Raw genomic sequence first — 24,192 nt, forward strand, 5'->3', positions numbered from 1 at the left:
CCCAACCTGGTGTACATGTCTTCATATGCCTCTTGTTTAGCCTTTGCCACCTCTACCTTTGCCCTACGTCGCATCTCGATGTACTCCTTTCGCCTCTCCTCAGTCCTCTCAGTATCCCACTTCTTCTTCGCTAATCTCTTTCCTTGTATGACTCCCTGTATTTTGGGGTTCCACCACCAAGTCTCCTTCTCCCCTTTCCTACCAGATGACACACCAAGTACTCTCCTGCCTGTCTCTCTGATCACCTTGGCTGTCGTCGTCCAGTCTTCCGGGAGCTTCGGTTGTCCATCGAGAGCCTGTCTCACCTCTTTCCGGAAGGCCGCACAACATTCTTCTTTTTTCAGCTTCCACCACATGCTCTACCTTTGTTTTCTTAATCTTCCTACCCACCACCAGAATCATCCTACATACTACCATCCTATGCTGTCGAGCTACACTCTCCCCTACCACTACTTTACAGTCAGTAACCTCCTTCAGATTACATCGTCTGCACAAAATATAATCTACCTGCGTGGTTCTACCTCCGCTCTTGTAGGTCACTATATGTTCGTCCCTCTTCTGGAAATAAGTGTTCACTACAGCCATCTCCATCCTTTTTGCAAAGTCCACCACCATCTGCCCTTCAAAGTTCTTTTCCTGGATGCCGTACTTACCCATCACTTCTTCATCGCCCCTGTTTCCTTTACCAATATGTCCATTACAATCTGCACCAATCACAACTCTCTCGCTGTCTGGGATGCTCAGAACTACTTCATCTAGTTCCTTCCAGAATTTCTCTTTCAACTCTAGGTCACATCCTACCTGTGGTGCATAGCCGCTAACCACATTATACATAACACCCTCAATTTCAAATTTTAGTCTCATCACTCGATCTGATACTCTTTTCACCTCCAAGACATTCTTAGCCAGCTCTTCCTTTAAAATAACCCCTACTCCATTTCTCTTCCCATCTACTCCATGGTAGAATAATTTAAACCCTGCTCCCAAACTTCTAGCCTTACTACCTTTCCACCTGCTCTCTTGGATGCACAGAATATCAACCTTTCTCCTAATCATCATGTCAACCAACTCCTGTGCTTTTCCTGTCATAGTCCCAACATTCACAGTCCCTACACTCAGTTGTAGGCTCTGTGCATTCCTCTTTTTCTTCTGACGCTGGATCCGGTTTCCTCCTTCTTTGTCTTCGACCCACAGTAGCTGAATTTCCACCGACGCCCTGCAGGTTAGCAGTGCCGGGGGCGGGCGTTGTTAACCCGGGCCACGACCGATCCGGTATGGGATTCTTTAGATGAACGCTCATATTTGTTTGGCACAGTTTTTACGCCGGATGCCCTTCCTGACGCAACCCTCTGCATTTATCCGGGCTTGGGACCGGCCTACAGATTGCACTGGTTTGTGCCCCCATAGGGCTGCACAGATTTTGTACTTTTAAAAAGATCTGTAAAATTTAGCACAATCTGTGGTTATTACTAAGTTTCTTGACCTTTTGAGCAATGAGGTAACAAAGGCGTCATGTGTCAATCCCATGAGTTCGGGAAGTACATCCATCCATCCATTTTCTTAGCCTTTATCCTCACTAGGATAGCGCAGCTGTCTTCAAGCAGGAGGCGGGGTACACCCTGAACTGGTTGCCAGCCAATCGCAGGGCACATAGAAACAAACAACCTAAGGGCAATTTAGAGCAGTGATTTTCAACCACTGTGCCGCGGCACACTAGTGTGCCGTGAGAGATCATCGGGTGTGCCGTGAGAAATTATCCAATATCACTTTTTCTTTTAAATTAACATTTATAAATAATTTTCTGCAAATATGATGTCATTGTCCAGTGTCCGTGCTGTAAAGGCTGGCAGAGTAATGTAATGTTTGTCCGTGTGGCAACACGTAGCTGATTGCCTCGTTCCTCCAAGAAAATTAGTGATGCACCTGAGAGGCCGTCGTGACAGTCATGGAGAAGTTTTTAAAAAGGACAACTGCAAACTCCGAACTGGGCCCTGGACAAGATTCTGACCCGGATGAAGGCCCTACTATGAGTGGTGGGAAAAAGAAAGCAAAGACGGTGAGCTCAAAGCAATATAGTGAAAGCTATCTTTCGTTTGGATTTACTTTCACCGGAGATGAGACGACACCTATACCGTTATGCCTGGTGTGTGGCGAGAAGCGATCCAACAGCGCCATGGTGCCAAGCAAGCTTAAACGCCATCTCCAAATGATACACCCGTCGCTTCAAAACAAGCCGATAGACTATTTTGTTCGCCTGCGTGTAAACACATAGAAACAGGCAACGTTTATGAGAAAAACTACAAAGGTAAATGAGAACGCGCTCAAAGCTAGTTACCTCGTCGCCGAACTTGTTGCTAAATCAAAAAAGCCGCACACTGTGGCAGACATTAATACTACCTGCCTGTAAAGCCATTGTCAACGAGATGCTCAGCCCTGATGCGGTTAAAGACATAGCTAAAGTCTAATGAGAGACTGAGAGCTGTTGAAGAAGACCTTCGTGTGTGTCTTTCTTCTATTCTTGCCAGGATATCGGCTTTGTGTTCATCTAAACAGGCTCAGGTTTCACACCGACTGAGTAGAAATAAATTGAGCAATTATATTGTAATTAAATATACTATACAGAGTGTCTTTTTGTAACATTTTTGGTTAGTGGTGTGCCACAAAAATTTTCCAATGTAAAAAATGTGCCGTGGCTCAAAAAAGGTTGAAAAACACTGATTTAGAGTGTCCAATTAATGCATGTTTTTGGGATATGGGAGGAAACTGGAGTGCCCGGGAAAACAAAACAAAACATGCAGGCACGTGAAGAACATGCAAACTCCACATAGGCGGGGCTGGGATTTAAACCTCAGTCCTCAAAACTGAGGCACATTTGTCGAACTATATTGTATTCTTGAAGTGTGTGTAACCATGCTTGTAGTACTTGTTGGGGACCGCGAACGGGTAAAGGCACTCTGTCCCAGTTTAACACAATGGGACGTTGACACACTCTTATCTCCTACCTGTTCTAAATGAAGACGACTTTACATCTTGCACATCTGTGACTCTCATTAAAAAATAGTTCCTGTTAACAGAAATGTCTCTTGTTCTTTTTTCTTATTACTTTACTGCTGGAGAAAAATTCCTTGTGTGTTTTTACGCACTTGAGATATAAAGCTGTGTCTGATTCTGTGAGACCCTTGTGTTCAGAGTGTGTATGCATCTCCATCGGTGTCAGTCATGTGCGTGTTTGCACCCTAGGTCAGACTATATTTGTTGGCCTCCTTAATTTGTGAATTACATAATCTTGCAAAAGTAATCGAATAGCGTTGTTTCACATTACCCAAAATTAAAAAAATAATACCACCCAATTTAAAAATAGAATACAATTTCAAACAATAATATATTTTCTTTTAGGCTTTTCCTAGGAGGGTTCTTCCCAGCACATCATTCTTTTTAATGGAAGCTCATCTTAGAGGTACTACTGTATTGTTGGTTGCTTACTGATTAGCGTAACGGAAATCAGAAGCAAATTATCAATATAAATATTCTGTTATCGGCAGTACTAAGTGAAAAAATAGAAATGGGGGATCTTTGCTGAGATAGAAGTAAGTTACATTGTGCGAGTTGTCAGTAAGTCTTACTAACCAAGTTAATGTTGGGAAAACCAAAGAAAACAAGTCCAACCTAAATTTCAAGGATGTTGAGTCAAGTTTATCACTTTATTTATGATAGATCTGTTAAGTTGTACAAAATGCCTCAGTTTCAACATACTATATTTTGGAATGATAATACAGGTTTTCGTCATTGATCATGACAAAAAAAATGCATTTACGTCTATAATAGCATAACTGTTACTGTAAAGATAAATATTGAAAAAACCTGTAGATGTGAGGAAATTTATGGAAACGGATGTAAAAATTGCATACATTGCATATCGCTCATTCATGCTTTTATGTCAAGTAGACTTGACTTTTGTAATGGTCTTATGAAAAACAGCTGCAGCTCATTCAGAATGCAGCTCGAGTTCTGATAACAAAGAGGACAGAGCGTATCACGACAATTTTAAAGACTTTACACTGGCTTCCAGTCAGCTTTAGAATAGAATTTAATGTCCTGCTACTGGTCTATATATCATAAAATTGTTTGGGTCCTTACGTAATACAAACCCAGTCAGGCTCTGAGATCGACAGTCTTCGGTCAAATATTGGAGCAAAGAGTCCAAAACAAACATGGTGAAGTGGTATTTAGCCATTATGCTGCACACGAATAGAATAAGTTGCCTGCAGAGGTGACATCAGTCGCAAGTGTTAATGTTGTTAAATCCAGGTTGAAAACTTTTTCTCATGCTCCAAAGATATTTCTTGCACTGTATGCTGAATTTAAATTGTATTTTTTCCTTTTATATATATATATATATATATATATTTGTTGTTATTTTCCCCATTTTTTTCCTTTTTGGATGTTTAATTTCTTTGTATTCAAATGGTTTTAATCATTTAAAGCACATTGATTTACCTTGTGTATGAAATGCCCAAGATAAATAAATTTGCTTTGCTAACACTGTTGTTCGTGTTTTCCCAAATATATTCGTGTGTTTGTGTGAATGGCTCCATGGAATACATTAACCTTTTACACCTGGTGGAATTTTGCTTAATGAATTTCAGTCCATCACCTTGCATTAGTTTATAGTTGGACTAACCACATTAAATATAGCCAACACACTGACAAAGCAACATAAAATGATTCCAGTCACTTCAGGCCTTATCTACAGGATATATACATGAATGCTTATCTTTTTTCATTGAAGTGTATTTTCCCCTTGAGACTGGGCAGCAAGCGAAGGCCACATTTGGATTGAGGAAGAAAGCAGTTGAGACCCTCAGTAGGTCAGTAGCGCTTGAAGATGCTCATCAGTAAGTCTGGACCTGCACTTATTGAAGTTCAAGGAGCAGAGGAGCTTTTCGCACAAGTATGTGCTCCCAAAAAGGCACATAGTCCGCTTGAACATTCGGGAACGTTCAGGAAAGCTGGGGGTTAATTCTCTCAAAAATTACCTACCGAAGGTTGTCTGCTTCTCCACTCACATCCCTGAATTGGAGTTCAGAGTTGCACTGTAGGCCATTAAGCTCTATTTGAAACTGGAGGGGCATTTTGCACATCCAAAGAGAAAGGGTCTGCAGAAATTTGAAATGTGGCTCTGTGCATCTTGAAATCAAATTTCTCCGGCATCTTAAAAATGACTTCAACGTACTTCTCAGCACTAAATGGTGTGCCTGCATCCACGAGTGACTTATACACTGGGAAATGGCAAAGGGTTTGTTTGAGAGAGCTGGGCTTTCCAAAACACAAGTTTTGTGCAGAATGCCCTCACGTTGTCATCGGCAGCACTTTTTTCCCCTGGCCTTGTAACTTCTTGTTCAGTACATTAAGCTCAAGTGTGATATCAACAAGAAAAGCTAAGTCCATGTGCCATTTGGGATCACTTAGCACAGGAACAGCCACCCCGTCTTCTCCATGAAGGATTTCACTTCTGCTCGCAACTCTAAAAATCTCTTTAATACATTTCCCCTGGTGAGCCAATGTACCTCGTTGAAGAAGAGCACATCCCCATAGTCTGACTCCATTTTCTCTAAAAAAAAAAAAAAAAAAGCACAGAACCTTCTGTGCTTTAAGCCCCTGGATCTGATTGAGTTGATGCATTTCATAACGACAGACATCACATTGTCAAACTTCAGGCATCTGCTGCAAAGGGCCTACTGATGGATAAGGCAGTGCAGAGTTATTGCCTACTCTGCACCCTCCTCTTGCAGTTTCTTTTGAACAAGTGCCACCTGCCCATTTTTCCTCCCTGTCATGGATGGAGCTCCATCACTTGTTATTCCAACAAACCTCTTCCATGCTAAACCGACTTTCTCAATGGCATCACACAGTTGGTGAAATATCTCCTGAGCGGTGGTCTGACCATGCATTGTGATTACATTGAGCAACTCCTCCTCTCACTGGAGCAATTGGCAGCCAAGTGTGAAGCGGCTGGGATGAGAATCAGCACCTCCAAATCTGAAACTATGGTCCTCAGTCGGAAACGGATGGCGTGCCCTCTCTAGGTCGGGGATGAGATCCTTCCCCAAGTGGAGGAGTTCAGGTATCTTGGGGTCTTGTTCACGAGTGGAGGAAGAATGGAGGAGGAGATTGACAGACGGATAGGTGCAGTCTCTTCAGTGATGCAGACTTTGTATCGCTTTATTGTGGTGTATGGGGAGCTAAGTTGAAATGTGAAACTCTCAATTTACCAGTCAATATACGTTCCAACCCCCACCTATGGGCATGAGGTGTAGGTTGTGACCAAAAGAACAAGATCCCGGATACAAGCGGCCGAAATGAGTTTCCTCCTCAGGGTGTCCGGGATCTCACTTAGAGATAGGGTGAGAAGCTCGGTCATCCGGGACCGGCTCAGTGTCGAGCTGCAACTCCTCCGCATTGAGAGGAGCCAGATGAGGTGGCTGGGGCATCTGATTCGGATGCCTCCTGGACCCCTCGCTGGTGAGGTTAGGGTTAGGGGTAGTCCCACCGGAAAGAGACCCTGAGGATGACCTAGGACATGCTGGAGAGACTATGTCTCTTGGCTGGCTTGGGAACGCCTCGGGATCTCTCCGGAAGAGCTGGAAGAAGTGGCTGGTGATAGGGAAGTCTAGGTATCCCTGCTGAAGCTTCTTCCCCCGCGACCCGACCCGGAAAAGTGGTAGATAATGGATGGATGGACAGTTATCTCACCCTTCCACCAATATACTCACTCTGTCGTCTCTGAACATGTCCAAACCATCGAAGTCTGCTCTCTCGAATCTTGTCTCCAAAACATCCAACTTTGGCTGTCCCTCTAATGAGCTCATTTCTAATCCGATACAACCTGGTCACTCCGAGCGAGAACCTCAACATCTTCATTTCTGCTACCTCCAGTTCTGCTTCTTGTTTCTTCAGTGCCACCTTCTCTAGTCCGTACATCATGTTTTGTAAATTTTGCCCTTCATCCTCGCAGAGACTCTTCTGCCACATAACACACCAGACACCTTCCGCCACCTGTTCCAACCTGTTTGGACCCGTTTCTTCACTTCCTTACCATACTCACCATTGCTCTGGATTGTTGACCCTAAATATTTGAAGTCCTCCACCCGCGCTCTCTTCTCCGTCGCCTCACTCTTCCCCCTCCACCTTTCTCATTCACGCACATATATTCTATTTTACTTCGTCTGATCTTCATTGCTCTCCTTTCCAGTGCATGTCTCCATCTTTCTAATTGTTCCTCTGCATGCTCCCTGCTTTCACTGCATATCACAATATCATCTGCAAACATCATGGTCCAAGGGGATTCCAGTCCACCCTCATCTGTCAGCCTATCCATTACCACTGCAAACAGGAAGGGGCTCAGAGCTGATCCCTGATGCAGTCCCACCTCCACCTTAAATTCTTCTGTCACACCAAAGGCACACCTCACCATTGTTCTGCTGCCATCATACATGTCCTCTACTATTTTAACATACTTCTCTGCCACACCAGACTTACGCATGCAGTACCACAGTTCTTGGTACTCTGTCATAGACTAACTCTAGATCCACAAAGACACAATGTAGCTCCTTCCGACCTTCTCTGTACTTTTCCACTAGCATCGTCAAGGCAAATAATGCATCTGTGGTACTCTTTCTAGGCATGAAACCATACTGTTGCTCGCAGATACTTACTTCTGTCCTGAGTCGAGCCTCCACTACTCTTTCCCATAACTTCATTGCGTGGCTCATCAGCTTTATTCCTCTGTTGAATAAGTTGGTCAAAAACTCCACAGCCATCTCTCCAAATTGCTTCCGTACCTCCAGTATGTCATCAGGACCAAGTGCCTTTCCATTTTTCATCCTTTTCAGTGCCTTTCTGAATTCCCCTTTACTAATCATTGCCACTTCCTGGTCCTTCACAATTGCCTCTTCAACTCTTCCTTCTCTCTCATTTTCTTCATTCATCAACTTCTCAAAGTGTTCTTTCCATCACTTTAGCACACTACTGGCACCAGTCAACACATTTCCATCTCTATCCTTAATCACCCTTACCTTCTGCACATCCTTCCCATCTCTATCCCTCTGTCTGGCCAACCTGTAGAGATCCTTTTCTCCTTCTTTCATGTCCAACCTGGTGTACATGTCTTCATCTGCCTCTTGTTTAGCCTTTGCCACCTCTACCTTTGCTCTACGTGGCATCTCGATGTACTCCTTTCGCCTCTCCTCGGTCCTCTCAGTGTCCCACTTCTTCTTCGCTAATCTCTTTCCCTTATGACTCCCTGTATTTTGGGGTTCCACCACCAAGTCTCCTTCTCCCCTTTCCTACCAGAAGACACACCAAGTACTCTCCTGCCTGTCTCTCTGACTGGCTGTCGTAGTTCACTCTTCCGGGAGCTTCTGCTGTCCATCGAGAGGCTGTCTCACCTCTTTCCGAAAGGCCGCACAACATTCTTCCTGTTGCAGCTTCCACCACTTGGTTCTCTGCTCTACCTTTGTCTTCTTAATCTTCCTACCCACCACCAGAGTCATCCTACACCACCATTCTATGCTGTTGAGTTACACTCTCCCCTACCACTACTTTACAGTTAATAATCTCCTTCAGATTACATCGTCTGCACAAAATATAATCCACCTGCGTGCTTCTACCTCCGCTCTTGTAGGTCACTATATGTTCCTCCCTCTTCTGCAAATAAGTGTTCACTACAGCCACTACATCGCCATCCTTTTTGCAAAGTCCACCACCATCTGTCCCTCAAAGTTCCTTTCCTGGATGCCGTACTTACCCATCACTTCTTCGTTGCCCCTGTTTCCTTGACCAATATGTCCATTACAATCTGCACCAATCACAACTCTCTCGCTGTCTTGGATGCTCAGAACTACTTCATCTAGTTCCTTCCAGAATTTCTCTTTCAACTCTAGGTCGCATCCTACCTGTGGGGCATAGCCGCTAACCACATTACACAGAACACCCTCAATTTCAAATTTTATTCTCTTCCTTTAAAATAACCCCTACTCCTTTTCTTTACCCATCTTCTCCGTGTTAGAATAATTTAAACCCTGCTCCTAAACTTCTAGCCTTACTACCTTTCCACCTGCTCTCTTGGATGCACAGTATATCAACCTTTCTCCTAATCATCATGTCAAGCAACTCCTGAGCTTTTCCTGTCATTGTCCCAACATTCAAAGTCCCTACACTCAGTTGTAGGCTTTGTGCATTCCTCTTTTTCTTCTGACGATGGATCCGGTTTCCTCCTCTTCTTTGTCTTCGACCCACAGTAGCTGAATTTCCACCGACGCCCTGCAGGTTAGCAGTGCCGGGGGCGGGCGTTGTTAACCCGGGCCACAGCCGATGCGGTATGGGATTCTTTAGATGAACGCTCATATTTGTTTGGCACAGTTTTTACGCCGGATGCCCTTCCTGACGCAACCCTCTGCATTTATCCGGACTTGGGACCGGCCTACAGATTGCACTGGTTTGTGCCCCCATAGGGCTGCATTGTCTTTTTATTAATAGTACATTGCTATTTTTTTTTTCTTGCTTGACTCCTTGATGCAACGGCGAAATACACACTAACATTACGTCTGAGAAAGCGCTGGACTGTAGAGATGTAGGTGTCATGACCAGGATGACGAAAATGACATCACAAGACCGAGATGTGACAGAGGGAGGAGGTCACCGAGATGTGACAGAAGCGCTCGGCGTGCAATGGAAAACGTGCCCTGACTCACCGAGATACGAAACAAGCACTTGGCGCGTCAATGAAGGATGCGGCCCGACTCCTTTCCCTTTATTTGCTTCAGTTACTTTGTTTATTGACTCATGTTTGCATTGCTTGTTGCTAGAACCTGGCACACTGCTGACGTCATCTCTGATATCGTTCTTCAACTGTCATCGGTTGTGTAAACCTGGCACTCATCACTGACCTTACTCTTCACTCTGGGCTTTGAAAAATACACGTTTGGGGCTGTGTAATAATTCCACTTGGAGTCAGTGTCACGTTCAAGTTTCACTGTTCACAGGCGTCCTCACAGATGATCAGTCAGCGGCTTCATTCTGATTGGAGGAATGAATGCGCGCGCGAGCGAGTCAAGGCATTGGACATACTGAGCGAGCAAGTGAATCTGGTGAGGTGTTGGATGTACTGAGCATGCGAGCGAGTTAAGGCGGTGAGGCATTTGACTGACTGATCTTGACTGTGTCTCGAGTTCTCATCTAATGTTGCAAGTACGCAATAACCTTGGCGCATGTACCGCCCTCGAGCACCCTATACCTCACAGTGGTTGGTTCGTTCAGCTCCGGATACAACAAGTGTCATTCATATTAAACTTGTGGGCCGCACTAAACTTAATCTTTCATATCAAGACGAGGTCTACTGTTGGCCCGCGGGCCGCAAGTCTGAACTCCCTGCAGACCTTAGCGTTCCTTTGAATTAGGATTACTCAGGGAGTTTGTCTATCTTACTTTCTAATCTCAGACCTTAATTGCTATCACACAGGTTTTATCAAATGCGATGCTAAAATACACCCGTCCCCCTTTAATGAGTTCCCAAAACTCATTACAAACAAAGAAGCAGCTTGTGACACCTGATTGGAGGTAAAAACCTTGTATTACCCCCAGAAAATAAACCCTTAACTACAATTTGGAAGAATCAATTTTATCAAGAAATCCTTAAATGCTCAGTGGCGTCTACTTAAGGTTCACCATTAACTAGGAAAAACAATATTTGAATAAGGCTGAAGTACTCTCCCTGCATCCCCTTGTCATCCCTGAGGCGCCACGTGAACATGTGACTGCCAAATAAAACAAATTGTAAACTCATGCTCAAGAGCTTAAATTTATGTATTTGACCGAGTAGCCTCCCTGGACTGCCAAGGCATTGTGGCTTCCCATCGAGAGCCATTCTAAAAATATCCTTTAGAGCCCCTCAAGGCCACACACGCCAGGGGCCCTAAACTGGAAGACAAAGAATACATTGCAAAGTACATGAACATTGACAAAAAAGATACAATCGTGCAATCTGACTTGGCAAACTCCATAAATGCAAACCGAAGACATTTAAAACCTGTGGCCATCCTTCATTATGGTGTTGTTTGCATGCCTGTCAACTTATACATTTTTCCAATATTTGTACGTTACGTTTTTTTGATCATTTCAAATTGTGTACTCCGTATAACAACTTATATCGGGGGGAAAAAATGTAAAAAGTACCTTTTTCTGTAAGACCGATCTCGTCTTACCCATTTCAGCTCTAATGTGCACGTGCGTCACGTTATTTCCGTTTCTGTATATTTTGAAGTCAGGCATTTGTGTTGTTGTCGAAGAATCAAGCAGTTATAATTGTGAAAGCAAGCATGGAAGGACTGCCAAGTAAGAAGACAAGAACTCATTAAGTCGACACCAAAAAGAATGGGAATCTCTCCAAGGTGAATATGCTGGATGGATTAAATCAACAACAAAAGGTCCTAAATTCTCATTCACCATTCCGTGTAAAAAGGATGTGGAAGTTGCTGCTCGTGGATTTTAAGATCTGAGCCATTTTAAAATTGCTGGCCACGTGGAAAATGTAGCGAAAAGTAAATCACACGTCTTATTGGCCAAGCACTTCGTCTCGACTGCTGATCCAGCGGCATCCCACAAAGTTACAAATGCAGAAATTCTCTTCTGCCATTTTCTTGCGGAGCACAATATCCCGTTTATGGCTGCTGACCACTTCTCTGACTGAGTGTTCCCGGATTCACAGACAGCTAAGGTAAAGACTTTCATATGTATCCTAATTTCTTACTGATATTCATGGCATGAAGTCAACGATGGCCTGATTGCCATAAAATTATTTGAATTATTTTATTATTCAGTTGAATTTGTCCCATTATTTTATTTTATTAAAATTATTATTTTTTTCATTTAATGTAAATATTTGCTCCTAGTAATAAATAAAAAATATTTTCGATTTCAAGTCCTGGACATTGCGCTCTGTTTAATTGGAAAAAAGGGGGAAAAAATAGAACTGTGGTGATTTATATATATATATATATATATATTTATTTTTTTTAAATTTTAATTTAAAATAATATATGACTGCCGATATGTATAATGTGGTTAAACTTATTTTTATTACCATCACAACAGTATGGTCTGTATTCTTTCAGGAGTTTTATTGTCAGAGGAAGAAGGCAACGATGATCATAAAGCAGAGCCTAGCACATGACTACACACACCATGTCAATGAACACTGCAGAACTCAGCCCTTTACCCTCATGATTGACGAAAGCAATGACCGTACCACCAAAAAGAGACAGGTTATATTGGCTCACTTTTTTGATGGGGATAACACAAAACCTGACTCCTTGATTTACCGGAGTTGGCATCAGGTACACCGTCAACAATCTTTGCCGTTATTGATGAACTGTTCCAAGAAAAAGGCATTCCATGGACAAATGTCGTGGGATTCGCTAGTGACAATTGTAACACTATGGTTGGAAAGAAAAACTCTGTTCTCTCAAGAATCTAAATAATGAGGCTGTGTGTAGCATTGGATGGATTTACCACCTTGGCAATCTCTGTGTAAAAAGTGGACTGAAGACACTGCCAGTGAAGGTGGATGACTTGTTGGTGGATATCTTATTTTTTTAAGAACAGCTCAAAACGAATGGAGGATTTTAAGGAGTTTTAGGACTTTACAAACACTGAGCATGAAAAAATCCTCAAGCATTGCCCAACACGATGGCTATCTCTGCAAAAAGTGGTAGAAAGAAGTATGACACAATTAGAGACTCTCAAAAGCCACTTTGCCACTCATGCAGATGTTGGAAGGCCAGGGAAAGTCAAATCAATCAATGATAGGCTACAGGACCCTTTCACTCTCCTCACACTCCACTTCCTCAGATTCATCTTACCTCACGTCAATTTATTCAACGTAATTTTCCAAACAGAAGAATACATGATTGGTGATGTAATGCCAGAAATGGAATGGCTGCTAAAGGAATTGTTGTAAATTCTTTACAGATGGAGCATGTGAAACCCTTGACAGAAGTTGACTTTACCAACAGATGCCTACAGCATAAAGATAGCAGATTTGCAGTTGAGTTCTAGGACTCTCTTCAAAGACTATGATGATGAAAGCAACCGAAGCATCACACCAGCAAAGTAAGTGATCTTTTCTTCCGTGCGTTCTTTCTATGAGGCTGTTGTGACCAAAATGATCAGCAAATTCCCTTTTCAAAATGCTGTTCTCAGTGATTTAGTGACGTTGGACTCACGAGAGGATGTAGATTATAGCCACATTGTGAGGTTGGCTGACATTTTTGCACTACACCTGGATCAGGAGGAATTAAAGGACGAGTGGGAAGATTACCAGCTGCTACTTGATACTCTCGTCCCTCAGAAAAGCCAAGATGGAAGACCAGTTAACCCAGAGTCTTTTTGGCCACACATATTTAAATTAAAATGCATTGAGGCAAGCTCGCTTTCCATTGCTGAAAGAAATTTACAAAGTTCTGTTCTACCTTTCTCACTCTATTGCCGACAGTGAGATACTTTTCAGCCATGTAAGGAAAATACAGGGTATAGGAAGACAATGAGAGCTGATACTCTGACATCTTTGTTGTAAATTAAATTAAATTGTGAGAGTTTCTGTCATAGAGTAAAACCATCTTTAGAACACATGAAGTCTGCGAAATACTGTACTGCTACTTATAATAAGCAACACTAAATTTACTATAAGTCGGGAAAGAACTTGGAAAGAATTGTTTGTGTTGTTTATTTGAGAAGTAAAATAACTTAACACAAATTATCTTTGTTATTTTTCTACATAATCTGTCTTGCAGTGAGTAAATATGTGCTGCATTGTGTTTGTAAGGTTTATGATTGCTTAATAAGGGGAGTTGGAATCATTTATAAGGGGAGCAATTGGCCGAGGTTGACAGGTATGCATTTGTAACACTGTTGTTGCATCGAAAGTCCATAGGAGTCTGCCCATGGCCTGCTGTCCATAGTACAGTCCATGCACCAGTCCAAAAGTCTAATTCCATACACATTACCACAGACTGCTCCAGAATGAGTACTGTTATGTGTGTGTATTTTTATTCTCTGTTGTCTTTATTTTCCTTTTATGCTTTTAAGTTGTTAAGATGTGTGTCTTTGTGACACTGTTTACTTTCATACTTCTTAGTCCTTATGATGTGATGCGGTTTCCTCTAATGCTCTTGGGTCCGTGTGACGCAAACTCTTGACGTCCTTTGTGACACGGAAGTTTGAAATGTTTCAAGGATTACCTATATAAAGACAAGAAAGATGGACAACGAGGCTTCTCCTAACAACTTCACCGCTGGTCTGGGAAACTACGCTGCTTGGAACACTAACCACACGGACACCTGCTGCCTTTCGTTTTTGGACCAGCTGGAACTACTCTGTTCTTGAACGCCCATTTTGTGTTAGCTATTTTATCGTTTGTGTTGTGTTGATGTGTGTGTGATTAAATTTTCAGAAACGCAATATAACTGCCTTGTTGCATTTTGCTGGTTTGAACAAAGGGGACGTTACTCTAAAATCACAGGTAACAAAATTGGGGACTCGTCCAGGAAGGAATTAATTTGACATTCGAGACATCTGCTTGATTTTTTAAAATTTTCTTTGTTAATTTTTTGGCATATTTGCAACTTAAACTGTGAAGCCAGTAAAATGGAGTTTAATGTTGAGCACTTTATTAGGTCCCCTACCCCTGAATCACTTTGCGCAAGTCAAATCTCTTGCAGCTTCCTAGTTATTTCTGACTTGATGCCAAACCTGCTATGAGAAAATTCCAGATTTTGAAAATTGTTCTGAATCATTCCATTGATGAGAACATTTTTGTTCCTGATGTTTTGGCATTGGTAAAAGAGGAAATTTCAGACGTTTTGGAATTAAAGAACTAGAATTACAACTTCAGATTGAAAGAGATAGGCGAAGGACAGACATAGAATTTAGAAAATTAGAATTTGACAAAGAAATTGAACTTAAGAAACTTCAAAGGTCCTTTGATTCAGTTAGTTCATCCTCTTTTGATATTACACAGTATGCCAAAATGGTCTCTACTTTCAATGAAAAACAAGTTGATAAATACTTCCTCGACTTTGAGAAAGTTGCTGAAAACCTCAAGTGGCCTAAAGAGTCTTGGACTATGTTATTCCAAATCGTCTTAAAGGGAAAAGCTCGGGATGTTTATTCGGCTTTTTCTGTTGAGCAAAGCTCTGACTATGATTTTGTCAAAAAGTCTCTACTGGAAGGTTATGAATTAGTGCTTGAAGTGTACCATCAGAAATTTAGAAGTACCCAAAAAAGGGACAATGAGAGCTTTGTAAAGTTTGCTAGGGAAAAGGAAACTTCGTTTGATAGGTGGTGTAGTTCAAAGAGGATTTCAGATTGGCAGAGTTTGAGGCTGTTGGTTTTGATGAAGGAATTTAAGCAGTCTGTACATTCCGACCTCAGGACTTATTGAACAGAATGTTAAAAACCTTCCATGATGCAGCAGTGTTAGCAGATAATTATTTTTTGACTCGCAAGGTTTCTTTCCATTCTCCTGGCAATTCCCAGTTTTTCAGCCAATAGACTGTTTCTCATACAGTGTCAAGTGATGATAAGGCAGGTTCAAATTCAAATTCTCTGGTTCAAGTCCTATTGTAAGAAGCCTGGTCACTTGATTTCTGTTTGCAAAAAGCTCAAATACAAAAATCAGTCCACTTGTTCCCCAAATGGATGTGAATATATCGTACTTCAGCCTTCCTTGCCACGTTGTTCTGAGGAGAGTTTTGGTTTTGACAATGAACTTTCAGATTCTGAAGTTCCGGTGAAGTTTTTGCCTTTTATTCACAATGATTCAATTTCACTTATGGGAGATAATTCTACCCCAAGGCATGTGACTATTCTGAGGGAAACTGGAGCTCTGCATTCTCTGATTTTGAAAGATGTTTTGCCTTTTTCTGCAGAGTCTTCAGCTAACACCGATATTATTATTAAGGGTATAAGCAGCTGTTCTCTTGCTCCTATATTTTTGACTTCAGATTTCGATTCTGACACCATCGAGGTTGGTGTTCTCGACTCTCTTCCAGTTCCGGGTGTTGATTTGTTGATTGGCAATGATCTTATGGGGGCACAAGTTGGCGCTGATCCTATTGTCACTGTTTCTCCGGACTGTTCTCCCAATACAGACCAATTAGAGTATGACGTTCCGGGTATTTTTCCGTCTTTTGCAGTGACTCCTTCGATGTCAAAAGATATTTTTTCCAAGACTTCTTTGCCTAATTATTCCATTTGTGCTCTAGTTATTTTTCATTCTTTAGCCTCAGAGGCTGATGACTTATCAACAAACTCCTCAGGTCCTACTGATAAGTCTGAAGATATGTTAAAGAACAAACAAGTCACTTGTATTGCAACAACACTCTTCTCCCCAGTTACTGATTGTACAGTTGATGATGATGCAAGCGTGAATGACAATGTTGATGATGTTGTTAGCAATGTCAACTTTGATGATGTGAGTGAAAATGCTTCTCCAAAGTTATGCAATTCCGATGTGTTAGCTCACCTTGATGACAAAGGGACACATTTGTCAACTGACCAGGAAGCTGAAATGTCACATTTGCTTTTCGAGTTTTCTGACCTGTTTCCAGATGTGACTGGCCGCACATGCCTAATTAGTCATGATATTGATGTGGGTGATGCTGTGGGTATAAAACAACACTCATATTGAATGAATCCTGTGAATAGTGAGGTTCTGCGGAAGGAGGTGCAATACATGCTGGACAATGACATTATAGAACCCAGTGACAGTCCATGGAGTTCACCAAGTGTACTTATGCCAAAGAGTGGTGGTGGCGGTTGGCACTGCTGCGCTAAGATGAAAAATGTCAATGCACTGTCAGGAACTGACTCCTACCCTCTGCCAAGTGTGGACGATTGCATTGATCACGTTGGTCAAGCTACGTACGTCAGTAAGTTTGATTTTCCGAAGGGCTTCTGGCAGGTGCTGCTAATGGGCCGTGCTAAGAAGATTGTGGCATTTGCTACGCAGTGATGCCATTCGGCTTGAAGAATGCCCCAGCAACGTTCCAACGGCTCGTCAACAATGTGACATCGGGTCTGAAAGGTGTCAAAGGCGACATTGATGATGTCATCGTTTACCCCATGGAAGAGGATTCAGGACTTCTTCGAGAGACTGTTGGCAAAAAAACTGGCTGTCCATCCTGCAAAGTGCAAGTTTGGAAAGGCCCAGGTTGAATTTTGGGGCAAGTTGTAAGGAACGGGCAGGTACAACCAGTTGGTGCTTAGTTGGAGGCTATTGCACGCACTGATGCGCTCTCCAAAGTAAAGTTGTGTTTGATGTTTGATACTTCTGTGATGTTGTATTTTTTTCTGTTTTTGTTTCTGTATTTTCTGTTTTAACATCTTCTAAGTGTTGCTTAGTTCTATTACAACAGAATGTTTCTCTGCAATATTCTTTTCCTTAAGGGGGAGAGTGTTATGTGTGTGTGTGTATTTTTATTCTCTGTTCTCTTTGCGACAGTGTTTCCTTTTATACTTTAAAGTCCTTGTGATGTGACGCGGTTTCCTGTAATGCTTTTGGGTCTGTGTGACGCAAACTCTATGTCCTTTGTGACACAGAAGTCTGAAATGTTTCAAGGATCACCAATATAAAAAGATGAGAAAGATGGACAAAGAAGCTCCTTCTAATAACTTCACTGCTGCTCTGGGAAACTACGCTGCTTGGAACACTAACCACACGGACACCCGCTGCCTTTCGTTTTTGGACCGACTGGAACTTTCACTAACTTGGAATATGCACTGTGGTCAACATTTGCTTGTTTGGGAACATTCGTTCAACCTTGGTGACTATTCGCCGTTGTGGCTCAAGTACTCTGTTGTTGGTGTGTGTGTGTGATTAAATTAGCAGAAACGCAATACAACTGCCTTTTTGCATTTTGCTGGTTTGAACAAAGGGGTCTAGTCTAAATTCTAAAGTCTAAAGTCTAAATTCACATGTAACAGTACTCTTACAAAAAGAAAATATTTGTCAGTGTTTTGCAACAAACATATAATGTCCATCTCCATGTGAATATTAAATAAAACAAAATATAAAGGCCAGTCATATCCATAGTTTTGGAACACACCAGTAGGGTAAGTTGTTTAACAGTAGCGGAGTTGCTAAAAGATGTTAAATGGCTCTACCCTCCTTGCATAGCCCCCATTAACCAGGTCCCAAATGGATGTAGACATGACACCTGTGGGTATCACCGCTGTAGACCCACTCAATGAAGTAACATATTTAAGACATCTGTACCTTGAATTTTCCATGCAAACATAACACAAAATTCACAGTGGATATGTACCAAGTACAATAGTCTCCATTTTCATTGCCTCATCCTTAAAGTCATCCATTTGTAACATTGATAATCCAGGCTTTACAACGCCAATCCATCTAAGGATAATAGCCTTTGCAAATGTGAGAAACAGTGTGAAACATCAAAACATGACACAATACTACAACTAGTACTGTTAAAAGTTGAACTCATCCCGATCCATCGGTACGGAGGAGGACCCAACTGCAGGACTCGTTCCAAGGTCAGGGATCAGGCAGACAGTCAAGTAGGGCAGCGGTAAGTAAGACGTCAGGCGTAGAGAGCAGGTCCGTGGGCAAGCAGGCGTCGGTACACGGGAGATCGATCAGAGATAGCAGGAGTATCAAAGACGTCAATCTTACGGGATCGGTCGGAGGACAGGCGGAGGTCGGTACACCAGGGTTCACGATCAAGAATACGGGAGTGTAGGAACGGGGCATGGGTGGCGACGATCTGGCAAAGACAGGTGCAGGTGTGCGGGGACCCGCACAGCCAGGCCTGGACCGACAGGACCATGACCAAACTCACATTGCACCCATGGGCCCAAAATGTATCTTGTAACGAGTAGTTGGCTGAACAGTCGGCTGTGGCCGATAGGCCAAGAGCATCTCCAATCACCTTTAATGCTTCGACCACACTGGTTATGATATCTCACTGAACTGGTATCAAAATGGAACACACATCTCCCGTCAGGTTTAGAGAAACACATAAACGAACTTACTGGCCAGAATGTAGTTTAACACCATGTCATGATTGAGTAGAGTTAGTCGATGGCTTCTTCACCTCATTTCGTGAGCAAATCCGAGCAAAGTACATTATATCATCAACTTGATCTGCCAAATATGTCACACCGTACTATGGGAAAAATCCAAAACCCAAGTTCTCTCCTAAACTAATTCGCCAGTGATAAGCTTCAAAGAATGGGACTGTGCCATAGTTTTGCACTCCCCTTGGATGCGCTTTGCCTGGCCCTTTTTGCTTTTTATTTATAACAACCTCATAAGGAAGCCGTAATTGCAGCCCTATGGGAGCACAAACCAGTGCAATCTGTAGGCCGGTCTCAAGCCCGGATAAAAGCAGAGGCTTGCGTCAGGTAGGGCATCCGGCGTAAAAACTGTGCCAAATAAATATGAGCGTTCATCTAAAGAATCCCATATCGGATTGGTCGTGGCCCGGGTTAACAACGCCCGCCCCCGGCACTGCTAACCTGCAGGGCGTCGGTGGAAATTCAGCTACTGTGGGTAGAAGACAAAGAAGAGGAGGAAACCAGATCCATCGTCAGAAGAAAAAGAGGAATGCACAGAGCCTACAACTGAGTGTAGGGACTTTGAATATTGGGACTATGACAGGAAAAACTCGGGAGTTGGTTGACATGATGATTAGGAGAAAGGTTCATATTCTGTGCATACAAGAGAGCAGGGGCAAAGGTAGTAAGGCTAGAAGTTTAAGAGCAAGGTTTAAATTATTCTGCCACGGAGTAGACGGGAAGAGAAATGGAGTAGGGGTTATTTTAAAGGAAGAGCTGGCGAAGAATGTCTTGGAGGTGAAAAGAGTATCAGATCGAGTGATGAGACTAAAATTTGAAATTGAGGGTGTGAAGTATAATGTGGTTAGCGGCTATGCCCCACAGGTAGGATGTGACCGAGAGTTGAAAGAGAAATTCTGGAAGGAACTAGATGAAGTAGTTCTGAGCATCCCAGACAGCGAGAGAGTTCTGATTGGTGATTGTAATGGACATATTGGTAAAGGAAACGGGCGACGAAGAAGTGGGTTGGGTAAGTACGGCATCCAGGAAAGGAACTTTGAGGGGCAGATGGTGGTGGACTTTGCAAAAAGGATGGAGATGGCTGTAGTGAACACTTATTTGCAGAAGAGGGAGGAACATATAGTGATCTACGAGAGCGGAGGTAGAAGCTCGCAGGTGGATTATATTTTGTGCAGACGATGTAATCTGAAGGAGATTACTGACTGTAAAGTCGTGGTAGGGGAGAGTGTAGCTCGACAGCATAGGATGATGGTGTGTAGGATGACTCTGGTGGTGGGTAGGAAGATTAAGAAGACAAAGGTAGAGCAGAGAACCATGTGGTGGAAGCTGAGAAAGGAAGAATGTTGTGCGGCCTTCCGGAAAGAGGTGAGACAGGCTCTCCATGGACAACCGAAGCTCCCGGAAGACTGGATGACGACAGCCAAGGTGATTAGAGAGACAGGCAGGAGAGTATTTGGTGTGTCATCTAGTAGGAAAGGGGAGAAGGAGACTTGGTGGTGGAACCAACAAAATACAGGGAGTCATACAAGGAAAGAGATTAGCCAAGAAGTGGGATACTGAGAGGACTGAGGAGAGGCGAAAGGAGTACATCGAGATGCGACGTAGGGCAAAGGTAGAGGTGGCAAAGGCTAAACAAGAGGCATATGAAGACATGTACACCAGGTTGGACACGAAAGAAGGAGAAAAGGATCTCTTCAGGTTTGCCAGACAGAGGGATAGAGATGGGAAGGATGTGCAGCAGGTTAGGGTGATTAAGGATGGAGATGGAAATGTGTTGACTGGTGCCAGTAGTGTGCTAAAGTGATGGAAAGAATACTTTGAGAAGTTGATGAATGAAGAAAATGAGAGAGAAGGAAGAGTTGAAGAGGCAAGTGTGAAGGACCAGGAAGTGGCAATGATTAGTAAGGGGGAAGTCAGAAAGGCACGACAAAGGATGAAAAATGGAAAGGTAGTTGGTCCTGATGACATACCGGTAGAGGTATTGAAGCAATTTGGAGAGATGGCTGTGGAGTTTTTGACCAACTTATTCAACAGAATACTAGCGGGCGAAAAGATGCCTGAAGAATGGAGGGAAAGTGTTCTAGTTCCCATTTTTAAGAACAGAGGGGATGTTCAGAGCTGTGGGAATTATAGAGGAATAAAATTGATGAGTCACACAATGAAGTTATGGGAAAGAGTAGTGGAGGCTAGACTCAGGACAGAAGTAAGTATCTGCGAGCAACAGTATGGTTTCACACCTAGAAAGAGTACCACAGATGCATTATTTGCCTTGAGGATGCTAGTGGAAAAGTACAGATAAGGTCAGAAGGAGCTACTTTGTGTCTTTGTGGATCTAGAGAAGGCCTATGACAGAGTACCAAGAGAGGAACTGTGGTACTGCATGCGTAAGTCTGGTGTGGCAGAGAAGTATGTTAAAATAGTACAGGACATGTATGATGGCAGCAGAACAATGGTGAGGTGTGCGTTAAGTGTCACAGAAGAATTTAAGGTGGAGGTGGGACTGCATCAGGGATCAGCTCTGAGCCGCTTCCTGTTTGCAGTGGTAATGGATAGGCTGACAGATGAGGTTAGACTGGAATCCCCTTGGACCATGATGTTCGCAGATGGTATTGTGATATCCAGTGAAAGCAGGGAGCATACAGAGGAACAATTAGAAAGATGGAGACATGAGCTGGAAAGGAGAGGAATGAAGATTAGCCATTAGTCATTGACCAAGTCCTATCATGTAGTCCTGGGTAGATTCCCCACCTTTCTAAGGATCATTGAGACTCCACGAGGTGATGTCTTGCATGGGACTTCACTTCGACTAAGATTGACCGTCATGTTTAGTTTCTTCCATTTTCTAATGATTGCTCCAACAGTGGACCTTTTTTCACCAAGCTGCTTGGCAATTTCTCCGTAGCCCTTTCCAGCCATGTGGAGTTGTACAATTTTGTCTCTGGTGTCTTTAGACAGCTCTTTGATCTTGGCCATGTTACAAGTTTGAGTCTGACTGATTGTATGGGGTCGACAAATGTTTTTATGCAACTAATGACCTCACACAGGTGCATCTGATTCAGGATAATACTTCGAATGGAGGTGGACTTTTCAAGGCAGACTAACAGGTCTTTGAGGCTCAGAATTCTAGCTGATAGACAGGTGTTCAAATACTTATTTCCATTTGTATTACACAAATTGTTGAAAAATCATAATCATAGATTTGTGATTGTGAAAGCTGAATCAAATGAAATGTGATTTCTGGATTTTTCTTTTTAGATTATCTCTCTCACTGTGGACATGCACCTATGATAAAAATTTCAGCCCCTTCCATGATTTCTAAGTGGGAGAACTTGCAATACAGGAGGGTGTTCAAATACTTTTTTTCTTCACTGTATCTAGATTGTAATAAGTGCAACAAGAAGCAGGTGGGCGCATCTTCTCAAGGGAACAGGTGCGCACCGGGTCGAGGAAGGACACGCCCATGACACTCCTCCAAACACGGCAAATGGAATTAAAACCTGAAAGGTCTATTTTGGCCTCATCTGACCACGTAACTTTCTCCCATGATTCCTCTGTATCAGGGGTGTCAAAGTCATTCTTCTCGTGATCCACAATTGAGTTACATATTCCCGCAGAGGGCCGTTATGACTGTGACACCATAAAAATCTTTAATTGCTTCATCATATTTATGCATGAAATTTAAGAACTCGTTTGAGAATCAGAATATCAAGAAAAATGGGGTTTTCAACTAATCGTTCATGTTTGGTTACACAAAAATCCTTGTCATATCTCAATGTTATGATTCATGATACATGACAATTTGAAATGTTTGTTCAGATTTTCACAAGGGTGGTGGAAGTTGACATAAATGATTTGCCGTAACGAGCCACATAAACTCATGCGGCGGGCCGGATCTTGCCCCTGAGCCTTAAGTGCTCTGAATCATTAAATGGTCATGGGAGAACGTAAGACGGGCCTGGATGTTTGCTGATTTAAACAAGGGAACCTTCTGTGCCATGCATGATTTTAAACCATGACGTTTTGTGTATTACCCACTTTAACCTTGGAAAAAGGGATGCCAGCTCTCTTCAGATCATTGACCAGCTCACCCCGTGTAGTTCTGGGATCATTCCTCGCCTTTCTTAGGATCATTACTACACCATGAGGTGAAGACTTGCTTGAAGCCCAAGTCCAAGGGAGAGTGACAGTAAGGTTTAGCTTATTCAATTTTCTTATAATTGCTCCAACAAACAAATTCCTTGTGTTGTTACACACTTGGCAAATAAAGCTGATTCTGCTTCTGATGGTGTTCATTACGGACAGTCCGTGATGAGCACAGAAGTCCAGTAACAAAACACCACTCGGTTCTGATCGGTGGGGCTGTTCTTCGCAATCACGCCCTTCCAGGTCTCACTGTCATAACCCACATGGGTATTGAAGTCCCCCAGCAGAACGATGGAGTCCCCAGACGGAGCACTCTCCAGCACTCCAAAAAGGGTGGGTACATTGAACGGCTGTTTGGTGCATAGACACAAACAGTCAGGACCCATGCCCCTACCTGGAGGCAGAGGAAGGCTCCCCTCGCATCCACCAGGGTAAACCCCAACATACACGCCCAGAGCCGCGAGGCAATAAGTATACCCACACCTTCTCGGCGCAAGAGGACTGGCACCAGAGCCCAAGTGGTGCCTAGAGGCAAGTCCAACTATATCTAGTCGGAAATTCTCTACCTCATGCCCCAACTTGGGCTCCTTCCCTGCCAAAGAGGTGGCATTTTATTTCCCTAGAGCTAGTTTCTGGAGGCATGGATCGCATCACCAAGCCTTTTGCAGCCACCAGCTCACATCACACTCAACCCCTATGGTCCCTCTCATAGGTGCTGAGCCCATGGAAAGGGGGACCCATGTTACCCTTTCGGGCTGTACCCAGCCGATACCCATAGGTGCAGGCCCGTCCACCAGGCACTCGTCTTGAAGCCCCACCTTCAGGCCTGGCTCCAGAAAGGGGCCCCGGTGACCCGCGTCCAAGTCAAGGGAAACCGGGATCCAATATTTATAC

General features: G+C 43.1%; 1 long non-coding RNA gene across 1 annotated transcript; it reads left to right on the forward strand.

The window, feature by feature from the left end:
- Positions 1 to 1,742: 1,742 nt before the first annotated feature.
- On the forward strand, positions 1,743 to 14,479 carry LOC133511492 (uncharacterized). Its single transcript, XR_009797928.1, has 3 exons — positions 1,743 to 2,056; positions 13,027 to 13,167; positions 13,258 to 14,479. It is a non-coding gene; the product is annotated as an uncharacterized LOC133511492 (long non-coding RNA).
- The last annotated feature ends 9,713 nt before the right edge of the window (positions 14,480 to 24,192 follow it).

Source organism: Syngnathoides biaculeatus, chromosome 1, assembly GCF_019802595.1.
Source record: "Syngnathoides biaculeatus isolate LvHL_M chromosome 1, ASM1980259v1, whole genome shotgun sequence".
In the NCBI taxonomy this organism is placed as follows: domain Eukaryota; kingdom Metazoa; phylum Chordata; class Actinopteri; order Syngnathiformes; family Syngnathidae; genus Syngnathoides; species Syngnathoides biaculeatus.